The sequence below is a fragment of the Chelonia mydas genome, chromosome 1, assembly GCF_015237465.2.
Source record: "Chelonia mydas isolate rCheMyd1 chromosome 1, rCheMyd1.pri.v2, whole genome shotgun sequence".
Classification (NCBI taxonomy): Eukaryota; Metazoa; Chordata; order Testudines; family Cheloniidae; genus Chelonia; species Chelonia mydas.
The window spans coordinates 237,478,944-237,496,830 of NC_057849.1; the positions used below are offsets into that span (position 1 = coordinate 237,478,944).

The following is a 17,887-nucleotide window of genomic DNA, read 5'->3' on the forward strand; positions in this document are numbered from 1 at the left end:
CTCTCTGCAGGTCTCACTAGATGCTGTGGATTCTGCCGCCCACACCCTTTCCTCTGGAACAGCCATGAGGAGGGGCTCGTGGTTTCAAGTGTCCAGGTTGCCACCTGAAGTGTAGCAAACCCTGCAGGACTTGCCGTTTGATGGAGCAGGGTTGTTCTCTGAGCAAACAGACTCCTGGCTGCACAGCCTAAAAGTCTCCCAGGCGACTATGAAATTGCCGGGTATGCACATCACGGCAACCCAACGCAAACCTTTCAAGCTGCAACCATAGCAGCAACGCCCCTATCCTCCTTGGCCGAGGCAGGACTTTTACAGGCGCAGAGACAAGAATGTCAGGCGCAAGCCTTCCCATCCCCCGCCCAGCTAGGGCCAGGGCTCGAGCCATTGTCAGGCTCAAAGCAGGCCTGAAGGTGCGCCCGAGGATGGCGAACCTGCTTCAACCAGATCCTTCCCCCTGTTTCATAAACTATCTATCCCACTTCTACTGTGCTTGGTCTCAGATAACATCAGACCACTGGGTTCTTTGCGTGGTAGAAGTGGGATATTCTCTCCAACTGTGCTCCTCCTCTCCCTCCCACACCCTTCCCCATCCCTCTTCAGGAACCCTTCTCATGAGCAACTCCTTATTCAGTGGGTGCGGATGTTCCTCGCCATAGGAGCGGTGAAGGAGGTTCCTCAGGGGCAAGGGATTCTATTCCCAATACTTCCTAATCCCCAAAGCCAAAGGGGGAAGGGACCTGCGAGAATTCAACAAATTCTTGGTAAAGCTGAAGTTCCACATGGTCTCCCTGAGTACAATTATCCCTTCTCTGGATCCGGGAGATTGGTACGCCACCCTTGACATGAAAGACGTGTACTTCCACATAGCTATTCGGCCTGCACACAGACTATGCCTAAGGTTTGTAGTCGACCACAAAAATTGCCAGTTTACGGTCCTCTCCTTTGGCCTGTTAACAGCCCCCCGAGTGTTCAACAAGTGCCTGTCGGTCATAGCTGCCTTCGTCCGAAGGAGGCAAGTGCAGGTATATCCCTAACTCGACGACCTGCTGCTCAGGGGGCCCCTGCTCCAGGGAACAGGTAGTGTGTCAGGTCCGTTTGATCAGATCCACTTTTGAGAGACTGGGTCTCCTCAGCAACGTGAACAAGTCAACCTTGTCACCATCTTAAAGAATAGAGTTTATTGGGGCGGTATTGGACTCGGTACAGGCAAGAGCGTTTCTGCCACAGGCCCGATTTCCAGGTGATGACTGACATTATTCAAGGCCTTGGGAGATACCTGACCACTACAGCAAGGGGATGCCAGAGTGTTCTCGGCCACATAGTAGCCTGCACTTACGTAGTCCAGCATGCCAGACTGAGACTCGGATCCCTCGAGGCATAACTCGCTTTGGCCTATCGCCTGGGCTGCAACAGCCTGGACTCAGTGGTCGCTGTGCCTCAACAAGTGCTTGAGTCCTTTCAATGGTGGTTCGACCCTCGGGCAGTGTGCGAGGGAGTCCCCTTCAACAGCCTCCAGCCCTCCTTGTCCTGGTAATGGACACATCAGCTCTGGGATGGGGAGCACACTTGGGAGACCTCCAAACGCGGGGCCAGTGGTCACAGGACGAGCTCATTCCATACCAATATCAAAGAGCTGAGGGCAGTGCAGCTAGCATGTCAAACCTTTCAGGCCCAATTACAAGGACAGTGCATAGCACCACCATCATGTTTTACATCAACAAGCAGGGTGGAGCCTGTTCCTCTCCCCTGTGTTGGGAAGCCCTCTGGCTGTGGGAGTTTTGCATAGCCCACTCTCTTCACCTGGAAGCATCCTATCTCCCAGGAATTCAGAACGTACTGGCGGACCACCTCAGCAGGTCCTTCTGCAAATATGAGTGGTCCATCTGCCCGGATGTCATACACTCCATCTTCCAAAGGTGGGGGTGTCCTCGGGTCGACCTTTTCGCCACCCGGAGCAACAGAAAGTGCCCAATGTTCTGCTCCTTCCAGAAACAGAGCCCAGGCTCGATCATGGACGCATTCCTGCTACCCTAGGGAGACCGGCTGTTGTATGTCTTTCCCCTGATCCCCCTTGTGCTCAAGGTCCATAGAGACAGGGTGGAGTTAATTCTGGTGCCAGCAGCATGGCCTTGACAACATTGGTACACCACGCTCCTGGAGCTGTTAGTGGGCGCCCTGATCACATTGCCACTCCTCCCGAACCTGATCACTCAGGACCATGGTTGTCTTCATCACCCCGACCTCCAGTCCCTCCATCTCACAGCCTGGAAGCTTCATGGCTAAACCCCATGGAGCTTCTGTGCTCGAAACCGGTAAGAGAAGTCCTATTGGGCAGCAGAAAACTCTCCACTAGGGCCACATACCTAGCAAAATGGAAAAGGTTCACATTCTGGTGTGCTTAGCATCACACACCTCCATTCCAGGCACCCATACCACTCATCCTGGAATACCTGCTGCACCTGAAACAGCAGTCTCACAGCATCATCCATCAAGGTGCATCTTGCAGCCATTTTGGCCTTCCACCCAGGAGCGGCTGGGCGTTCAATCTTTGCCAACCCTATGGTTGCCCGTTTCCTCAAGCGCCTGGAGCCGTTATACCCACAAATTAGACAACGACTCCCTGCGTGGGACCTTAATCGGGTTCTCTCCAGGCTAATGGGGGCCCCCATTTTGAGCCACTGTCAACTTGCTCCCTTCTTTACCGGTCATGGAAGGTTGTCTTTCTGATCGCCATTACCTCAGCAAGGAGGGTGTTGGAGTTAAAGGCCCTCACTTCCAACCCTCCCTCCCCCCCCCACAGTTTTCCATAAGGACAAGGTACAACTCAGACCTCACCCAGCCTTCCTTCCAAAGGTGGTGTCACACTTTCACAACAACCAGGACATTTTTTTGATGGTCTTCTTCCCTAAGCCTCACACTAATATCCGAGAACAGAGGCTTCACTCACTAGATGTTCGAGCGCTAGCCTTTTATATCCAGTGCACAAAGCCATTCCGAAGTTCAACCAGCTGTTCCTGGCGGTTACAGACTGGATGGAAGAGCTCCCAGTCTCATCTCAGAGGATTTCATAGTGGATCGCATCCAGATGTGCTATGAACTAGCCACGGTTCCAGCCCTAGCCGTTATGGCACACTCCACCAGGGTGTAGGCTTCTTTGGGGGCATTCCTGGCCCAGGTTCCAATACAAGAGATCTGCAGGGCAGCAATGTAGTCCTCGGTACATATGTTGACCTCTCATTATGCCATCATCCAACATGCCAGGAATGATGCAGCATTCGGTAGAGCAGTGCTTCAGTCAGCAATTCCATAACTCTGACCTCACCACCTAGGTAGGTGTCACCTAATTGGAGTCACCTAATTGGAATGGATATGAGCAATCACTGGAAGAAAAAAGTTACACATCTTCCTAGAACTGTTGTTCTTTGAGATGCGTTGCTCATATCCATTCCAACACCTACCTTCCTACCCCTCTGTCAGAATAGCCAGCAAAAAGAATTGAAGAGCGGCCAGGTCAGCGGGGGCATAAATTCAGCACCATGAAGGCGCCACTCCAGGGGTCTCCACGGCCAATCCAACAGAAGCTGCTAAGGGAAAATCTTTCCGACAACCGTGCACGCGGTGTGAGCACACCTAATTGGAATGGATATGAGCTGCACATCTTGAAGAACAACAGTTATGAGAATGTGAATAACTGTTTGTTTTTTCTAGCTGTTGAACTAAATGCATGCCATCAGCTTCAACATAATTGATCATGTTCCCAAGAGGGCACTGCAGCCAACCTTGTCACTGTAGGGATTCCCCTTCTAGCAGTCAATGAAATCTTTCCTAGTACATTTTTTTTCGGTCACAGTAACAGTTCATTTCCCTACTAGTGTGTGTCGTGTAATTTCACTAGATGTGGCAGTATTTTCCTTCTATATTGTCTGCAAAGTCAGCTTTCCTACTTAACCTGCTGCTTGCTTTTACAATCATGCTTCCTCTACACAGCTTCCCTCTAAGCAACATCTTCCTTCCTTCCTTCCTCCAGCAAATTAAGCACCTGGGGAAGGTACAATAGCTGTCTGCCCTTCATGATTAACCAGAATCAGCCTCCCACACCAATGATGAACTTCACTTCCATGAACCTCTCTTTACGTTACAGGATTGGATTTATTTTGGTATTTTAAGACTTCATGTTACCAAGCTGCTATTTAGTTACACCAAAATTGAGCCAAAAGTTCTTAATGATTTGCTTCTGCAGGTCCATACTGTTTGGGTCTTGGTGAGTGCCTTGCAGTGTAGCTTTGCAGAGATATAATGTTTCAAGAACTCAATTTATAGGTGCGTCATTGTCCTTTCTGTTTGTATTGTGCAGCAGTAGGACATTTCCTCTCTGTCTTGCAATGTTGACAGCACGGAGAATGACAGAATAATCTCTGGTTTAGGCTGTTTAGAACTGTCTATTTAAAACCTTGCAGTTAATTTGACATCTGAATAGCTGTTCGCTGTGGCCCCATAGGTCATTTTCCTTTTTACCTCTGCCAATCCCTGAATGTCATTTTCTTACTAGTGTGAAATAACTCCCACCAAAACCACAATTTGGAAGCTTATTTTAATAATGCAACTTCAGTTTTACAAGAGTTACAATTCATCCCAAAGTCAGTGTGCACGGAAGGTGTTCTGGTGCGGTTTCAGGGGAGAGGTAGTGGTTTTTGTTCAGTTCTGTTGAATCCAGTCCTTGCCTTGGTCTAGTGCTTGCCTTTGTTTTGGAGGATTGACCACAGAATGATAGAGAGGATTTAGGATGTGGTATTTATAACTCTCGCTAGCAGGAGCGTGTGTGTGTGTGTTCCTTATTCTGTCTGCTGCCTAGCAGTCTTGCATGTTCTGTTCTTCATGGGTTAATCTTTGTTTTATTATGGCTTCATGTACCACCATGCTTGGCAATAAACAGTTCATCTTGTATCCAGGAGAGAGAGAAGGGAATTTGAAAAGCTTGGTTACATGAATATAGGGAAAAGAAAGTGACCTGCCCATTTTGGCTCTTCTGACTTTCCCTTTTAGGATGCTGTGACCTTCTCTCTGCTTTGAGCTGAGCCCATCTCCTCCCTATCATTTTCAGCCGTTACACTAAACATAGTCTGTGCAGGGGGTAGAAATGCAAATCTTGCTGCTGCAGTGGGTATTGTGCTGCTGTGTTAAAGGATTACATTTATTTGGCTCTTGGATCTGCATTTTGACCCACTCCTGTCTACTTTTGCCACTCAGGCAGGTTTTGTTGACTTCCTGAAACAGCCTAAGTTAGAAGAGATGAGAGAAATTGAGGTTTATTTTTCCAAATAGGTCACTTATTTCTTATGCACCATAACATGCTAGTCAGGGCAGAGCTAATGGCATGGCAGGCTGACAGTTTGACATGGCCCTGGCACGGTTAGTAGTGACTTACGTTGCTGAGCATGGCCCAATTGGAACAGACTGATTTTTCTTTTCTTTTCATGCACATGCACTCTTTTCCCTGGCTGGAATTTGACCTCCGTGTTTGGAGGACGGAACCAAAAGAGGAGCAAACCTGTTGTAAGCCAGAAGTTTGTCTTCCATGCTAAATCCTCGGGGTTACTTTGTTTGTACGGGGAGGGGATATTTTTCAAGCCACAGTTTTATTCCCCTGTCTGGTGGAAAAGCTGGTGCTCTTGGATCTCCTTCTGCTCATGCCACTGTCTCTCCTTGAAATTTACTCTGTGTCTTTTATCAAAGAGCAGTGCTTGTAGAAGCCTTCCGTACAGAGCTTCTTGGAGCTCAGGTAAGGATTTCCCTGCACCTCTGAGTAGGGTTACCACTACAACCCCAACTACAAGGCAACTCTGCAAATCCCCCACCTCCCTCCCACCCCTTCAACAGCCACTTATAGTGTCTAGAGCAGTGGTTCTCAACTCACAGGCTGCATGCGACCCAATCAGCACATGGCTGTGGCCCATGTGGCATCCTCAGGGCCATGCAGGTAGTGTGTATATATTGTGTGTATGTGGCCCACATAACACAGATAGCTGCATATGCAGCCCACAAGGGTAAATAGATTGAGAACCACTGATCTAGAGAGTGGTAACATAACATTGTATGTCTCCTCACTCTCCCATGACTCAAACCCTCTCTCTCTCTTACATCTGTGATGCACTTGCGTGTTGGTGGGCAGACAGCTGCTGCATTTTGAACAGTTTTGATTTATTATCACTTAAACTGTGGAAATGGGAATGCTGCAGCATCTTTAGCTGGACACAGAAAATTTTAACATTAGATATCCTGGTGTATCGCGATGATAATTCAAATCTTTAGACCCATGTTTAAAAAAAAACAAACAAACCCTGACAGATTAAATTATTTTTCTGGCAACTGGCAAATCCATAAAAAGAACCATCCAGGTTGGTCAGATACTGGCCAGGTGGTAACCGTACCTGAAGTAGAGTCATTTCTTGTTGGCCTTTATCCAAATGAGGATTGACTTAGAAGGGGAAGATAGAAAAGTCCTTGAGGTTGAAAAGCAATGACAGAAGCTTCTTGTATTCCTGCTAATAGACACAGATACTGCTGATTGTAGGATTACCACCTCGCCAGTATTCGACTGGCCTAATCAGTTTTTTTTAAGGGATTTGCCAGAAAAATAATTTAATCTGCCAGGTTTTTTTTACATGGGTTTAAAGACTTGCATTATCACTACGATACACTGAGATATCTAATGTTAAAAGTTTCTGTGTCTAGTTAAAGATGCGCAGTGTTTCCACTTCCGCGGTTTAAGCAATAACAGATCAAAACTTGTGCAAGAGAGGGTTTGAGTCATATGAGAATGAGGAGAAGGGGAGGTTTGCAGATTTGCCTTGTGGTTGGGAGTTGGAATTGTGCGGGCTTGCCTTGTTGGGGAGCTGGGGGGGGTGGCTTGTGGTTTTTTTTTGTTTGTTTTTTGTTTTTTTTGCATTTCAAAGGTAGTAGCCCTAGCTGATTGGCATCCTTACATTTATGTTGGATTAAATCTTCATCCTTTGCTCCCCTCTGACTTATTCATACCAACCATTTTCTCACAGGATCCAAGAGCATTAGCAGTGCTTGCTTCTGGAAATGATGGTTGCTGCCTTACTTCAGAAGCTGTGCATGCCAAAGCCTCAGGGGAGGAGAATAAGTAACACCCCCACCGCCACCTCTGTCCTTTGTAGCTGGTTTCCTAACAGATTTTCACTTGCTGTTGGCATTGAACTTGGTATCATCTTTGCTGAGAGAGGCATCTCTGCATACCCAGCGCCTTGAGATGACTTGTTATCTGGCCAACTGAGGCTGGTTTCAGTATCTAGTGGGAGCCAAATGTCCAGCCAAATGGGGAACATACAGCCCTGTTGCTATTTTTAAGCACGGTAATGGTATGCACAAGTGCTGTTAACCTATGAAATGGAGGCTTTCATCTCCAGACAGAAGTCCTGGTCCTACTCAGCTGTCAGCTCTCCACAGAATCCAGATCATTACTCCTGTAGAGAGCAGTGAAGTGTTAAGGTATGCTTATCTGTGGGGAGACTGTCGCCATCTTTGACACTACAGAGAAACAAGTGCTCAATTCCACACAAACTTCTTGGAAATATAATGGGCATAATGTTGTATCATAACAGTCTTTTACCCAGGGCACCCTGAATAAAACATAAGATAGAAGCTCCCCTCCTGTGCCATGCTCACTTTTTCTCCCTTACTCATGAGGAGAGCTGGATAGTGATAGGATGAGACTTTGAAGGTTGTGTGGAGAGACAAATTTCTGTTACATTATGTTGCTGGGTTACTTGATTTGATCTTCAGTCAATTGACATGTCTGTTTGTTAGTGTGTTTTTTTAAAAACTGTTGGCCTTTATCCAAGTGAGGGCACCCATAACTCCTATTTTAGAAGAGTAATAATTCAAATAAATAAGCAAATGGTTTAAGAATTAATACAAAATTAAGATTGTTTAGTATGCCATTAAGTTAAGAACTCAATGCTATGGTGATGGGGGTGAGTATGTTGTTACAGAGAAAGGATGCTGTTCCTCTAAGAGAAAGGCAGGATGGAGATTCTGTCTCCAGGCAATACAATAAGTTATTGGAGGGAAATTAGCCTTGAGGCTGGCTCTAGAAAAGGAAAGACTTTCAAACACTGCAGAAAGGGGCCTAATAAAAGAACCAGTTTTGTGAGATATGGTTTGTGCTTAATTTGTTTTTTTTTAGGCTAAGAAACTCCGTTTAATCTTCAATCCTTTGAGTTTTTGCCATTTAATCTGTGAGCTCTGGGATCTAGATGACTCTCTGCATAAGAGTCTAGATACATAACTGTAGCCCTGATTCTGATAAGATTCTCGATACATAGCATAGATTCTATAACATAGATTCGGATAAGATTCTAGATAAATAACTGTAACCCTGAAACTGAACGTTATGTCCCCATCTTGAACCTGCCACTTAAGCACAATGGCCAGCCACTGAAACAGATATTCAAAGTTTACTGGAAAAAATCTTTCTCGCTCTCTTCGAATTGCACTCTGCATCCTGTTCAAGTTCTCTGCTCAATCAATACCATTCCTGCTGGTGTATGTACTGCTGCCCTCTGCTGTATGTAATTAAATCTATTGAAGTGTTTGTGGATTGTGATGGTCTCCCTTTCTACAGGGACTGTCATACAAAGACAGTATAGTCCCTAATTCTTGTATGGAGATTCAAGTGATAGAGGTCCACGTTTTATGGATTGGATTCCTGAGATATGTACATCATAATCCGTGTGTATGGTTTTGCTGGCAGTTATGCCCATTTTTGAACCCATAGGTTCCCTGCCCTCCCAGATATTTTTTCCGAACAGAGCTGGGTTTTTTTATTTGTTATAAAAGCTCAAATGAAGTGGCTGTGTGGGGCGGAAGGAAATCTATAGAGCCCTCATGCCCACATGTTGGTTTGCTTTGGCAGCTTCTCTCCCAAATGCTGTTGCTGGTTCTGCAGTAAGGAATTTAGATTTCCAAACCTATAAACCCTTCTGCCGACTAAATTCTGTCTTCCATAACAGAAACAGGAGGTGTTTCCTTTTAAGTGATGTATTTGAGCTACTCAGAGCAATGTACTTCATCCCGATGCCCTAGCTTTTCATCACATGTGGTGGAGATATCATCAGTATCATACCACAAATGTTGTGTGTCCCCTGTCTGCCTGTTCCTTTTCTACCCACTCCCTTCCAGAAAGTTGCCTGCTTTTTTTTCCATCACCAGAATAGCTGAAAAGTTGGAAGCAGCACAAAGTGCTACAAAATTTGCTCATCTATAAGCAATTTATTTACGTTTTGGGTGCAAGTGGCTGGGAACATTTTACGTTTGGGTATTGAGAATCTGGTATTCACCAAAACATGCTAGGGAGTGTGCCTCAGAATTTAAAAAAAATCCAGACTGTCACTTTTCTGGGATATGCAGTGGTGTAGTAGCTGTGTCGGTCCTAGGATGTTACAGAGACAAGGTGGGTGAGATAATATCTTTAGTGGACCAACTTCTATTGTTGAGAGAGACACGCTTTCAAGCTACACAGAGCTCTTCTTGAGGTCTGGGAAAGGTACTTAGTGTCACAGCTAAATACAAGATTGCTAATGCTGACACAGATGGCTGAGTGTCTGAGCTTCGTGCTTGTTGTGTTGAGACATCTCTTGATGCTGAGGGTGAAAATAGGTTTGATCATAGGTACTGACTAGAGCAGTGCTACTCAAAGTTGTGGTCCGCGGACCGATGCTGGTCTGCGAGCCATCAGCTGCCGGTCTGTGTGCACCAGTCCCCCACATCAGATAGCTTGAGAAGCACTGGATTAGAGCACCTATGGAAAAAAATTAGTGGGTGCTTAGCACCCACTAGCAGCCAGCTCCCTTCCTTCCCCTCAGCGCCTCCTGTCTGCTTGCGGCCCTGCTGATCAACTCCTCCCCCTCCCTCCCAGCACCTTCCATCTGCCAAGATCACCTGTTTTGCGGTGTGCAGAAGGCATGGGGGTGGGCGTGGGGACAGGGTGCGCTCGGAGGAGGCAGCGGAACTGGGAAGGAAGGAAGGAGCAGGGGCGGGAAGAGGTAGGGTGGGGGCTTGGGTGGAGGCTGGACCTGGGGCAGGAAGAGGCAGAGTGGGGGCGGGAAGAGGTGGGGTAGAGGTTTGGGGGTGGAGATGGAGGTGGAGCAGGGGGTTGAGCATCCCTGGGGCCTGGAGGAAGCCAGCACCTGTGGGTTTGGTGATCTCAACCCAGTCCAGATAGTATAATTCTAGGCAATTATCAGTCTGTACTGAGATGTATATGGCAGGGCTAGCTGGAGTTGCTGCAGGGTAGAACTGAAGCATGCTGGCGGAGCTGAGTGTGGCAAAAGAGAAGCTTGTGTAACACCTGCCTGCCCTATGTCAGGTTAGAAATTTCTAAATTTCATAACAAATTTTATTGCTCTTCAAAAAGTATGTAGGTGCAGTATTTATATGATACAGTTGCAGCTGTTTTTACCATCTTTCCTGTTTGGCTTTCCTGGGTCACAGTCACCCCTTGGCTCTGACAGAGGTGTATGCTGATCTTGAGTTTTTTTTATTTGTATTAAAACCACATTCGGTGTGGTTCTTATTAGCCAGTTAACTCGCTCTTTTGAGGTTCTTTTAGCATCTAGACTATACTATAATGTAACCTCTGATTGCCTGTTGCCAAACTACTGCCCTGGATTTTTTTTTTTTTTCTTTCAGGATGCTGGTAGAAAATCCAGTCCTCAAAGGACTTAGATTACCATACTGCTGGAGTCCCCATACGCTGTCCACAGCTTCCAGGCTGTATGCGCTTTGCATTCTTTACTAAGAGTCAGAACAATTCTTCATTCTTTAGTGTTCAGTGTGTTTTTTTTTTTTTTTTTTTTTAAAAACCTCTCTTCTCCCCCACAAGCATACCCTCCCGGTGGTATATCATGCTGGCCCAACAGAGATATAACTAATCTGTATCCTGTACTGTGTTCCAAAGCTGGTGAGGTCTGCTGTGCAGGAAATACTGATCCTCAACGGGAGTCATAGCTGGGTCCTCCCAAAGAGAACATGTTTTTGTCATATGAAAGTGTCCATTCCAGCCATTTTTCAGAGACCTCCTTTAAACCAGAGCTGTCAATGAATTATAGGATAGCTATGGAGGAATTCTAGGAATGTCCACCTTGTAGGATCTCCTAGGATGGTGTCTAAGCCTGGCACTATGTTTCAGTGGGTCTACATGTGAAATGAAGTGGTAGGACATACTCAGTGCATTTGTGTGCAGAAACACCCAGCTGTTCCACCCTGTCTCACCTGATTCAGTATTGAAGACTAACATTATGTGTCTCTGCCTACTATGGTGTGACATGATTGTAGACTGACCTGAAAAGGGGTGTGTTGTACACATGGAGTATCACCCCTTCCCGTAAGGAATAGGACTGGGGAAAATTACAGTAGTCTTTAGGGAAACCTTTTCAGGATGATGAGAGACTATTGCAGAGGTTCCCAAACCTAGGGAGCACAGAAGAACATTTGGGGAGGGGGAGTAGCAGGGCCTGGTCCAGCTCCGACCCTGTCCAGCCTTAGCCCCCTGACTACGGCACAGCAGTGGCTCTGCACCCGGCCCCAGCCTCAGTCCCTGGCTGCAGCTCCATTCCCAGACCTGCTCCCAACCGCAGACCTGCTCTCAGCCTCAGCACCCTTACCCCTGTCTGCATCCTCCCCCTCCGGTAGCCGCAGCTTGGCCCGGGGTGGGGGTGGACGTGGACAGGAGTAAGGGGCGGGGCACAACCCTGAAAAGTTTGGGGACCACTGATCTAGTGGAATAGCAGAGCCGAAAGTTTCCATGGCAGTTGATCAGAAAGAAGGAATGAAATTGCAGTATTGGGGGTAGTGGTGAAGAAGCGGGGGCAAGGGAAGTGCCCCATATCTTTGGGGAAATAAAAGTCTGAGAGAAAAGAGGGGTGATGCTCCAGGAAGTTTGGGCAGAAACTGGCACTGTATGGGAGCAACTGAGTGCACCAAGTCATATCCACTGCAATGGCTGGAGTCCATCATGAATGGAGGGGTTTACTCCAGGGAGGCACGATGTAAAGATTGATTGGATATAAAGTTTATCTCAGAACAGCAGACAGGTGGTAGAGCTGCTTCATGTTATTTACTCTGTACCTTAATTTATACAACTGTAAAATGGGGTTATTGGTGCTTACCCGGATTTGAAGAATGTTTTGGTTAATGAATGCTAAATAAGTCTCTTGTTAATATTTTCACTGCATTAGTTGGGATGTTGGGATTTTTCCCTGCTCCCAGGAAACATCTCTTGAGGATGTGGGGCAATAGGCAGGGATTCTACCTGTTAAACTGTAAATGCCTTTGGCATCCCTCTTCTTATACTTTTAGAGCCTGTTTCATTTAGGGGAGTATTGCTCACTTCACCTTATTGGAATATAATGTATGTTGACTGCCACACTCCAAAGATCAGTTTGGTCGGGCATTCCCCCTCTCTGTACTGAGGGAGCATTTTCTTCCTTGAGTAATGAAATTCCTCTGCTGTTGTGCCATCGATGCAGCATACCTTGTGCTTTGAAGTGTGGTGACAGTGCCAGGATGTGAGGCCCTTAAAGATCAAAAGACTGGTCTTGATTTTAAAGTGGTGGTTCTACCAGAGTCCTTAATTGCCCGAGGTGAGGATTTCTGCTCTCAGGGGAGCTGCCAATCAGTGGAACTCAGCATCATTGTACCCTGTGAACGGGTGCCGCACTTGCTGGGTGAAACGATAGATGTCAGGTCATTTGGGCTGGGCTCATTTCTTTCCTCCTGAAGCTGGTCTTGTATTATACCAGCTTTCCACATCTCTTACTATTCCCTTATGATCTTAAAAGGAGAGAGAAAAAGTGAACAGATACATTTATATCCGTCTCGCTTCTCTCTTTCATTCTTCCTTGAATGGATAAATGCTGCCGCTGGGCAGTCCTGTATTATGAGCATTTTGTGACTCATGGAAACTGGTTAAAATGAACCCTGAATTAAAAAATTCTTAACTTTGATGACTAAGTTGAGCACCTCTGTCTTGCTGAAGGGAATCCTGACTCACCACTCAGCCATTTGAGCTAATCTAGGGTGATCACATGTCCCGATTTTTATAGGGACAGTCCTGATATTTGGGATCTTTTTCTTATATAGGTGCCAATTACCCTCCCACCCCCGTCCTGATTTTTCACACTTACTATCTGGTCACCCTATTCTAATCAAACTGTAGAACAGTGGTTCTCAACCAGGGGTCCAGGGCCCCCTGGGGGGCCATGAGCAGGTTTCATGGGGTCTGCCAAGGAGGGCCAGTATTAGACACGCTGGGGCCCAGGGCAGAAAGTCTGAGCCCTGCCGCACAGGACTGAAGCCAGGGCCCTGAGCCCCACCACCCGGGGCTGAAGCAGAGGCCTGAGCAATTCAGCGTTGCAGGGCGCCCTTTGGTGTGGAGCCCTGGGCAACTGCCCTGCTTGCTACCCCTTGCCGGCCCTGACTTTTATATGCAGAAAAACAGTTGTTGTGGCACAGGTGGGCCATGGAGTTTTTATAGCATGGTGGGGAGGGATACGCTTCAGAAAGAGAAAAGGTTGAGAACCCCGGCTGTAGAAGAAGAAGAAAGCTGTCTATTTGTCTTTGTCCCCACTTAGGTGCACTCTTAATGTAGGGACTTCTGCTGTGGTCACAGGGTAACTAGGCTTGGAAGCATTAGATTTTTATCAGTCAATGTCAGTTAACATCAGTTTCACGGTGCGCACACACACAAACCAACAACAGTATTTCTATTCATAATAATCAAATTTTACAGTTAGGAAAAGTAAGAAAAATGCTGCTTGAGAATTTGAGAGACTATCATTAAATAACTGTCTGAAAGCCCCCTAATTTCATGCACATATGAAAATGTAAATCGATTAAAAATCAAGAAAAATGCTTAAAAATAGACATAGGTATCTGCCAGAATTATGAAAAAATAAAAGTTCTGCCAAGTCCTAAGGATAATGCAGTAAGAAGATGCAAAATAGCATTTTAGTTGAGTTCAGGGAGGTAATAATTGTCACAGTGAATCCGGACAACATCTCAATTCATTTTTCAGACACTTGCAGTGCTTATTTCAAGGCAACTGACATAGTGAATATAGAATCATATAATCGTAGAAAAGTAGGACTGGAAGGCACCTCAAGAGTAATCTAGTCCAGCTCCGTGCTCTGAGGTGGCACCAAGTATACCTAAACCATCCCTGGTGAACGGGGTAAAAACCTAAGATACCGTGGATATAGTATAAACTGATCCAAACCCTTCCATGCAGCCATTTTTGCAGTCACCAGTTCATACGTTCTTTCCTTTTGGGGCATTTATTTTAAATCTTTGTGGGTTTGGGGCGGGGGGATGTTTTCTTGAGATGCAGACTTGCTCCTTGTGAGTAGTTAATATGCACTGTTTTCCTTTAGGAAGAGCAGGTTCTCATTTGAGCAGCTTAGTTCCTTTATGGGCTATACCTCTCCCACCTGTGTTCCACCTTGGAGAATGCGTTCAGAGGATACAGATGGAAACCAAAACGCTTCAGCCCCTGCTGAACTTTTGGTTAGTTTATTAGAAGACAAACAGATCTAATGTCCAGTATGTTTTTCTGTCTGCTAAATTTTATGGAACGGAGGCAGATTTAAATAACATCTTAAAACATACTGTGCATGATGTTGGCGTTCTTCTCTCAGTTGTGGAGGGGAAGCAACAAACATTGCAGCTGCGTCTTTGGTCCTCCTATCTCCCCATTTCTTGTCTGTATAATATGGGGCAAAAATAAGTGGGTTTTTTTTGTAACTCTAGTTATAGCCATCCATTTTGAATTTTGTTTTACAGCCTGATAGCTGGCCTTGCTCTCCAACCCAAAAGGCCTAGTAAATATCCATGTGTCATTTAGCATGAGTTGAATGTTCTGCAAAGGGGGCCATTTCTTTGAGTCAATTTGTAATAAATAAAACATTGTTGGCATTAAAAGGAGCTTTTTGGCTGTTTGGAATAACAGTTTTATATTGGATTATATGAAGGATCCTCGCTTGTTCAGAAATTAAGTTCTGAGAGCTGTCTCAGGCTGATGCCTGTAAAGATCAAAGATTTGGAGCATTCCTCTCTTTTTTTGCTGGTTATGAAATCACAAGAACCTCAGAACGGATGAATATTGCTTGGAAGAAAAAAAGTTTGTTCTATCTAACGCTTTCCCAGTCACTTGCATGATCAAACTCCAAAGCCACATCACCTCCAAGACCTCTTCCAACTTGCTAAATTGGACTTAAGAGCCAGGAGGGGAATGAGTTTATCAGGCAACCCGTTCTCTTACCATTTGCACATCTGTTCAAATGTTTATGCAACTTTGAAATTAACATTCTGTGGTGACTGTAGGGAGGAAACACCACCTGGAATCGTTCATAGTATGTTTTATTTTTGTTGGTTTCTTTTGTCCTGGCATGAGCAGGAGATCCTGAGCGTACTTGCAACCATTAGTCAGTGACAACCTCTTGCTATTGTTGTAAATAGAAACATGAGCCCTGTTCGTGCATGCACTTCATGGGCTTTGTCTTTCTTTCCCAATGCTTTAGTGTAGTAGCCAAGGAATGTGCAGAGCTTCTGAGTCAGCAATCAGCTGCCTGGAGACAAAACATGCAGGATACTGCCGACTTGCAGAAAAGCCAGAGACACATACTTATACCCTGGAAACCTGGCGAATACTTCTGCCTGTCCTTGCTTTGGCTCCTGTAGTCCCTGTGATCTCTGGCTTGTTGCCCTCAGATTTCAGGGGCTTCAGTTTTTTGCATTAAGAATGTAGAAATTGTGGCAGTGGGAGGTAAATGGAAATCCAGTGAAGCTACATGCAGAAAGAACAGCTGAATTTCTTCTTTAAGAATAAGTGGCTTACATATAGCTCTTTATAAAGTGGAGTGTGAAGAGTCCTGTATTCCCCTCCCTCCCCCAAATAGTTAATACACTACTTTGGTTAAGCTGTGTACAATGAGACAAACCTACAAAAGAAGGTCATGGCTTGGCAGAGTTTAAACGCAAAGAAATAGATTCCTGGAACTGTAGCAGTTCTGTGTTTAACCCACAGGGAGACTCCACTGCAGGATCATCCTGCTGCATTTGTTTGGCGAAATAAAAATAGAGGCAGCATTAAGGAATGAATCCTGTGGTGGCTTGGATCTGGGTGCTTTAATAACACTCTGTAGACTAATGGACTTCTCTGCGAAATTGCCATTACCTGCAGGGGGTTTATGTCTCTTAATCTAGATTATTCATTATTGGGAAGCATTTTGTAAGTGAAAGGAAACCTGGATAACATTTAATGCAAGGATCACACTGAGTGTTAAGATCTTTGAGTAATGGTCAGTGACAAGTAGACACAACACAAAACAGAAGTTGTACGTTGCAGCTTTTAGCTAATTGCGGAGAGGGCTTACAGTTAGCATTACATAGATGTAAACGAAGTAAGCAATCCAATAGGCTTAAAGCACAGTGTCTTCAACCCCTGGAAAAGTATGCCTTGAGAGCCACAGCCTGGAGAGTCTTTTCACTCTTGTGAAATGGGAATTAAGATTAAAAATAAGGAAGATTCGTCATTTCCATACCACTTAGTGGATGTTACTGATATGGCCATAACTACTGGCAGCCAATCAGAGAAACCACTTCAATGCAGTAAAACAATTGCACTAATGAAGTCCGAATCATGTAAACCCACCACCATGCTCTGGATTCCGTAGGTGAAAATTTGTTTCTCTCAACCAAAAAGTAATTCTGTGTTGTGTAATGGGGTATCAGCCTACTCCGCCATTCCCAGCGCTGAGTATTCACTGTCATGTTGGGATATGATCCAACGTGCCCAAACAAACTGCTGCAGAGCTATGACCGATTGGGGCAGAGATATGAGCTGCAGAGATTTGACTTGGCTTCCTTTCTGGTGAGAATCTGAAAGATTTTTATCTGAATCCTTAGATTCCTTTTCTGCCTTAGCCTCCTTCCACCCTCTCCCCTCTCCCCAAAAAACCAAGACAAACCTCTATTTTCAGTAGTATTCTAGGAGCTGCATTTTCACATTCTGTGCCAGTGCTTTGTTTCCTCTGTGGCTTTACCCATTCTATGCTGAAATGGCAAACAGCACTCTTTTCTCAGTGTACAAGAGAATTTTTTTTATAGAAATAAAAGACAAAGTACTTTTTTTTTCTTTCAGCAAAAAACGCAAAGCTGCCTTTAATGAGTTCGTATAAAATGCTATACCCATTAAAGAGAAAAGTTAACAGTGATGATAATACAGCATCCAAATCGCTCCATCATATTGAGTTCCCGAAAAGCAATTAAGGCCAGAAGAATACCCACAGAGAGGCTAGACAGGGCAAAGTGAATGCCCTGGTATGATGGAGCAAGTACGTCGGAGGCATCTTTTTCATTCTAATGATACTGATCTCCTTTGTGAAGCACTGTGAGATCTACTGATGAAATGAGTTAGATATTTCTATTTTTATTGTTGTCTTTTCTTCCTCAGGCATTTGGTTGCCATTTGCAGGTTAAACTTTCTTGGAGTGCAGTAGCCACCATCACTTTCCTTAGGTCGCTCTTTAACATTGCTGTGTTTGAGGCTTCTTCAGCCAGTAGCACCATCTTCAACGTGCTTTTTCCTCTTCTTCAGGTGCTGTATGTAGAGATGCATGTCGCTTGTTGAATGAAAGAACCAGCATTGATTTTGCTGGCGAAATCCCAACTCTTGCAACTTTTTCCTTATGTTGGTGGTGCTGGTGCTTGTAAGAGGAGCTAGGTGTAAGCACAGCTGTGTTATGGAGGTACTGGTCTCTCCACAGCTATGGTTATGTCTAGCTTTTCACTACAATTAAAAGCCTGA

General features: G+C 45.4%; 1 protein-coding gene across 23 annotated transcripts in view; it reads left to right on the plus strand.

Moving 5' to 3' along the window:
• MICAL3 (microtubule associated monooxygenase, calponin and LIM domain containing 3) overlaps nt 1-17,887 on the plus strand; it is a 250,936-nt gene that overhangs the window by 66,974 nt on the left and 166,075 nt on the right. The gene's annotated exons all lie outside the window — the stretch shown is intronic.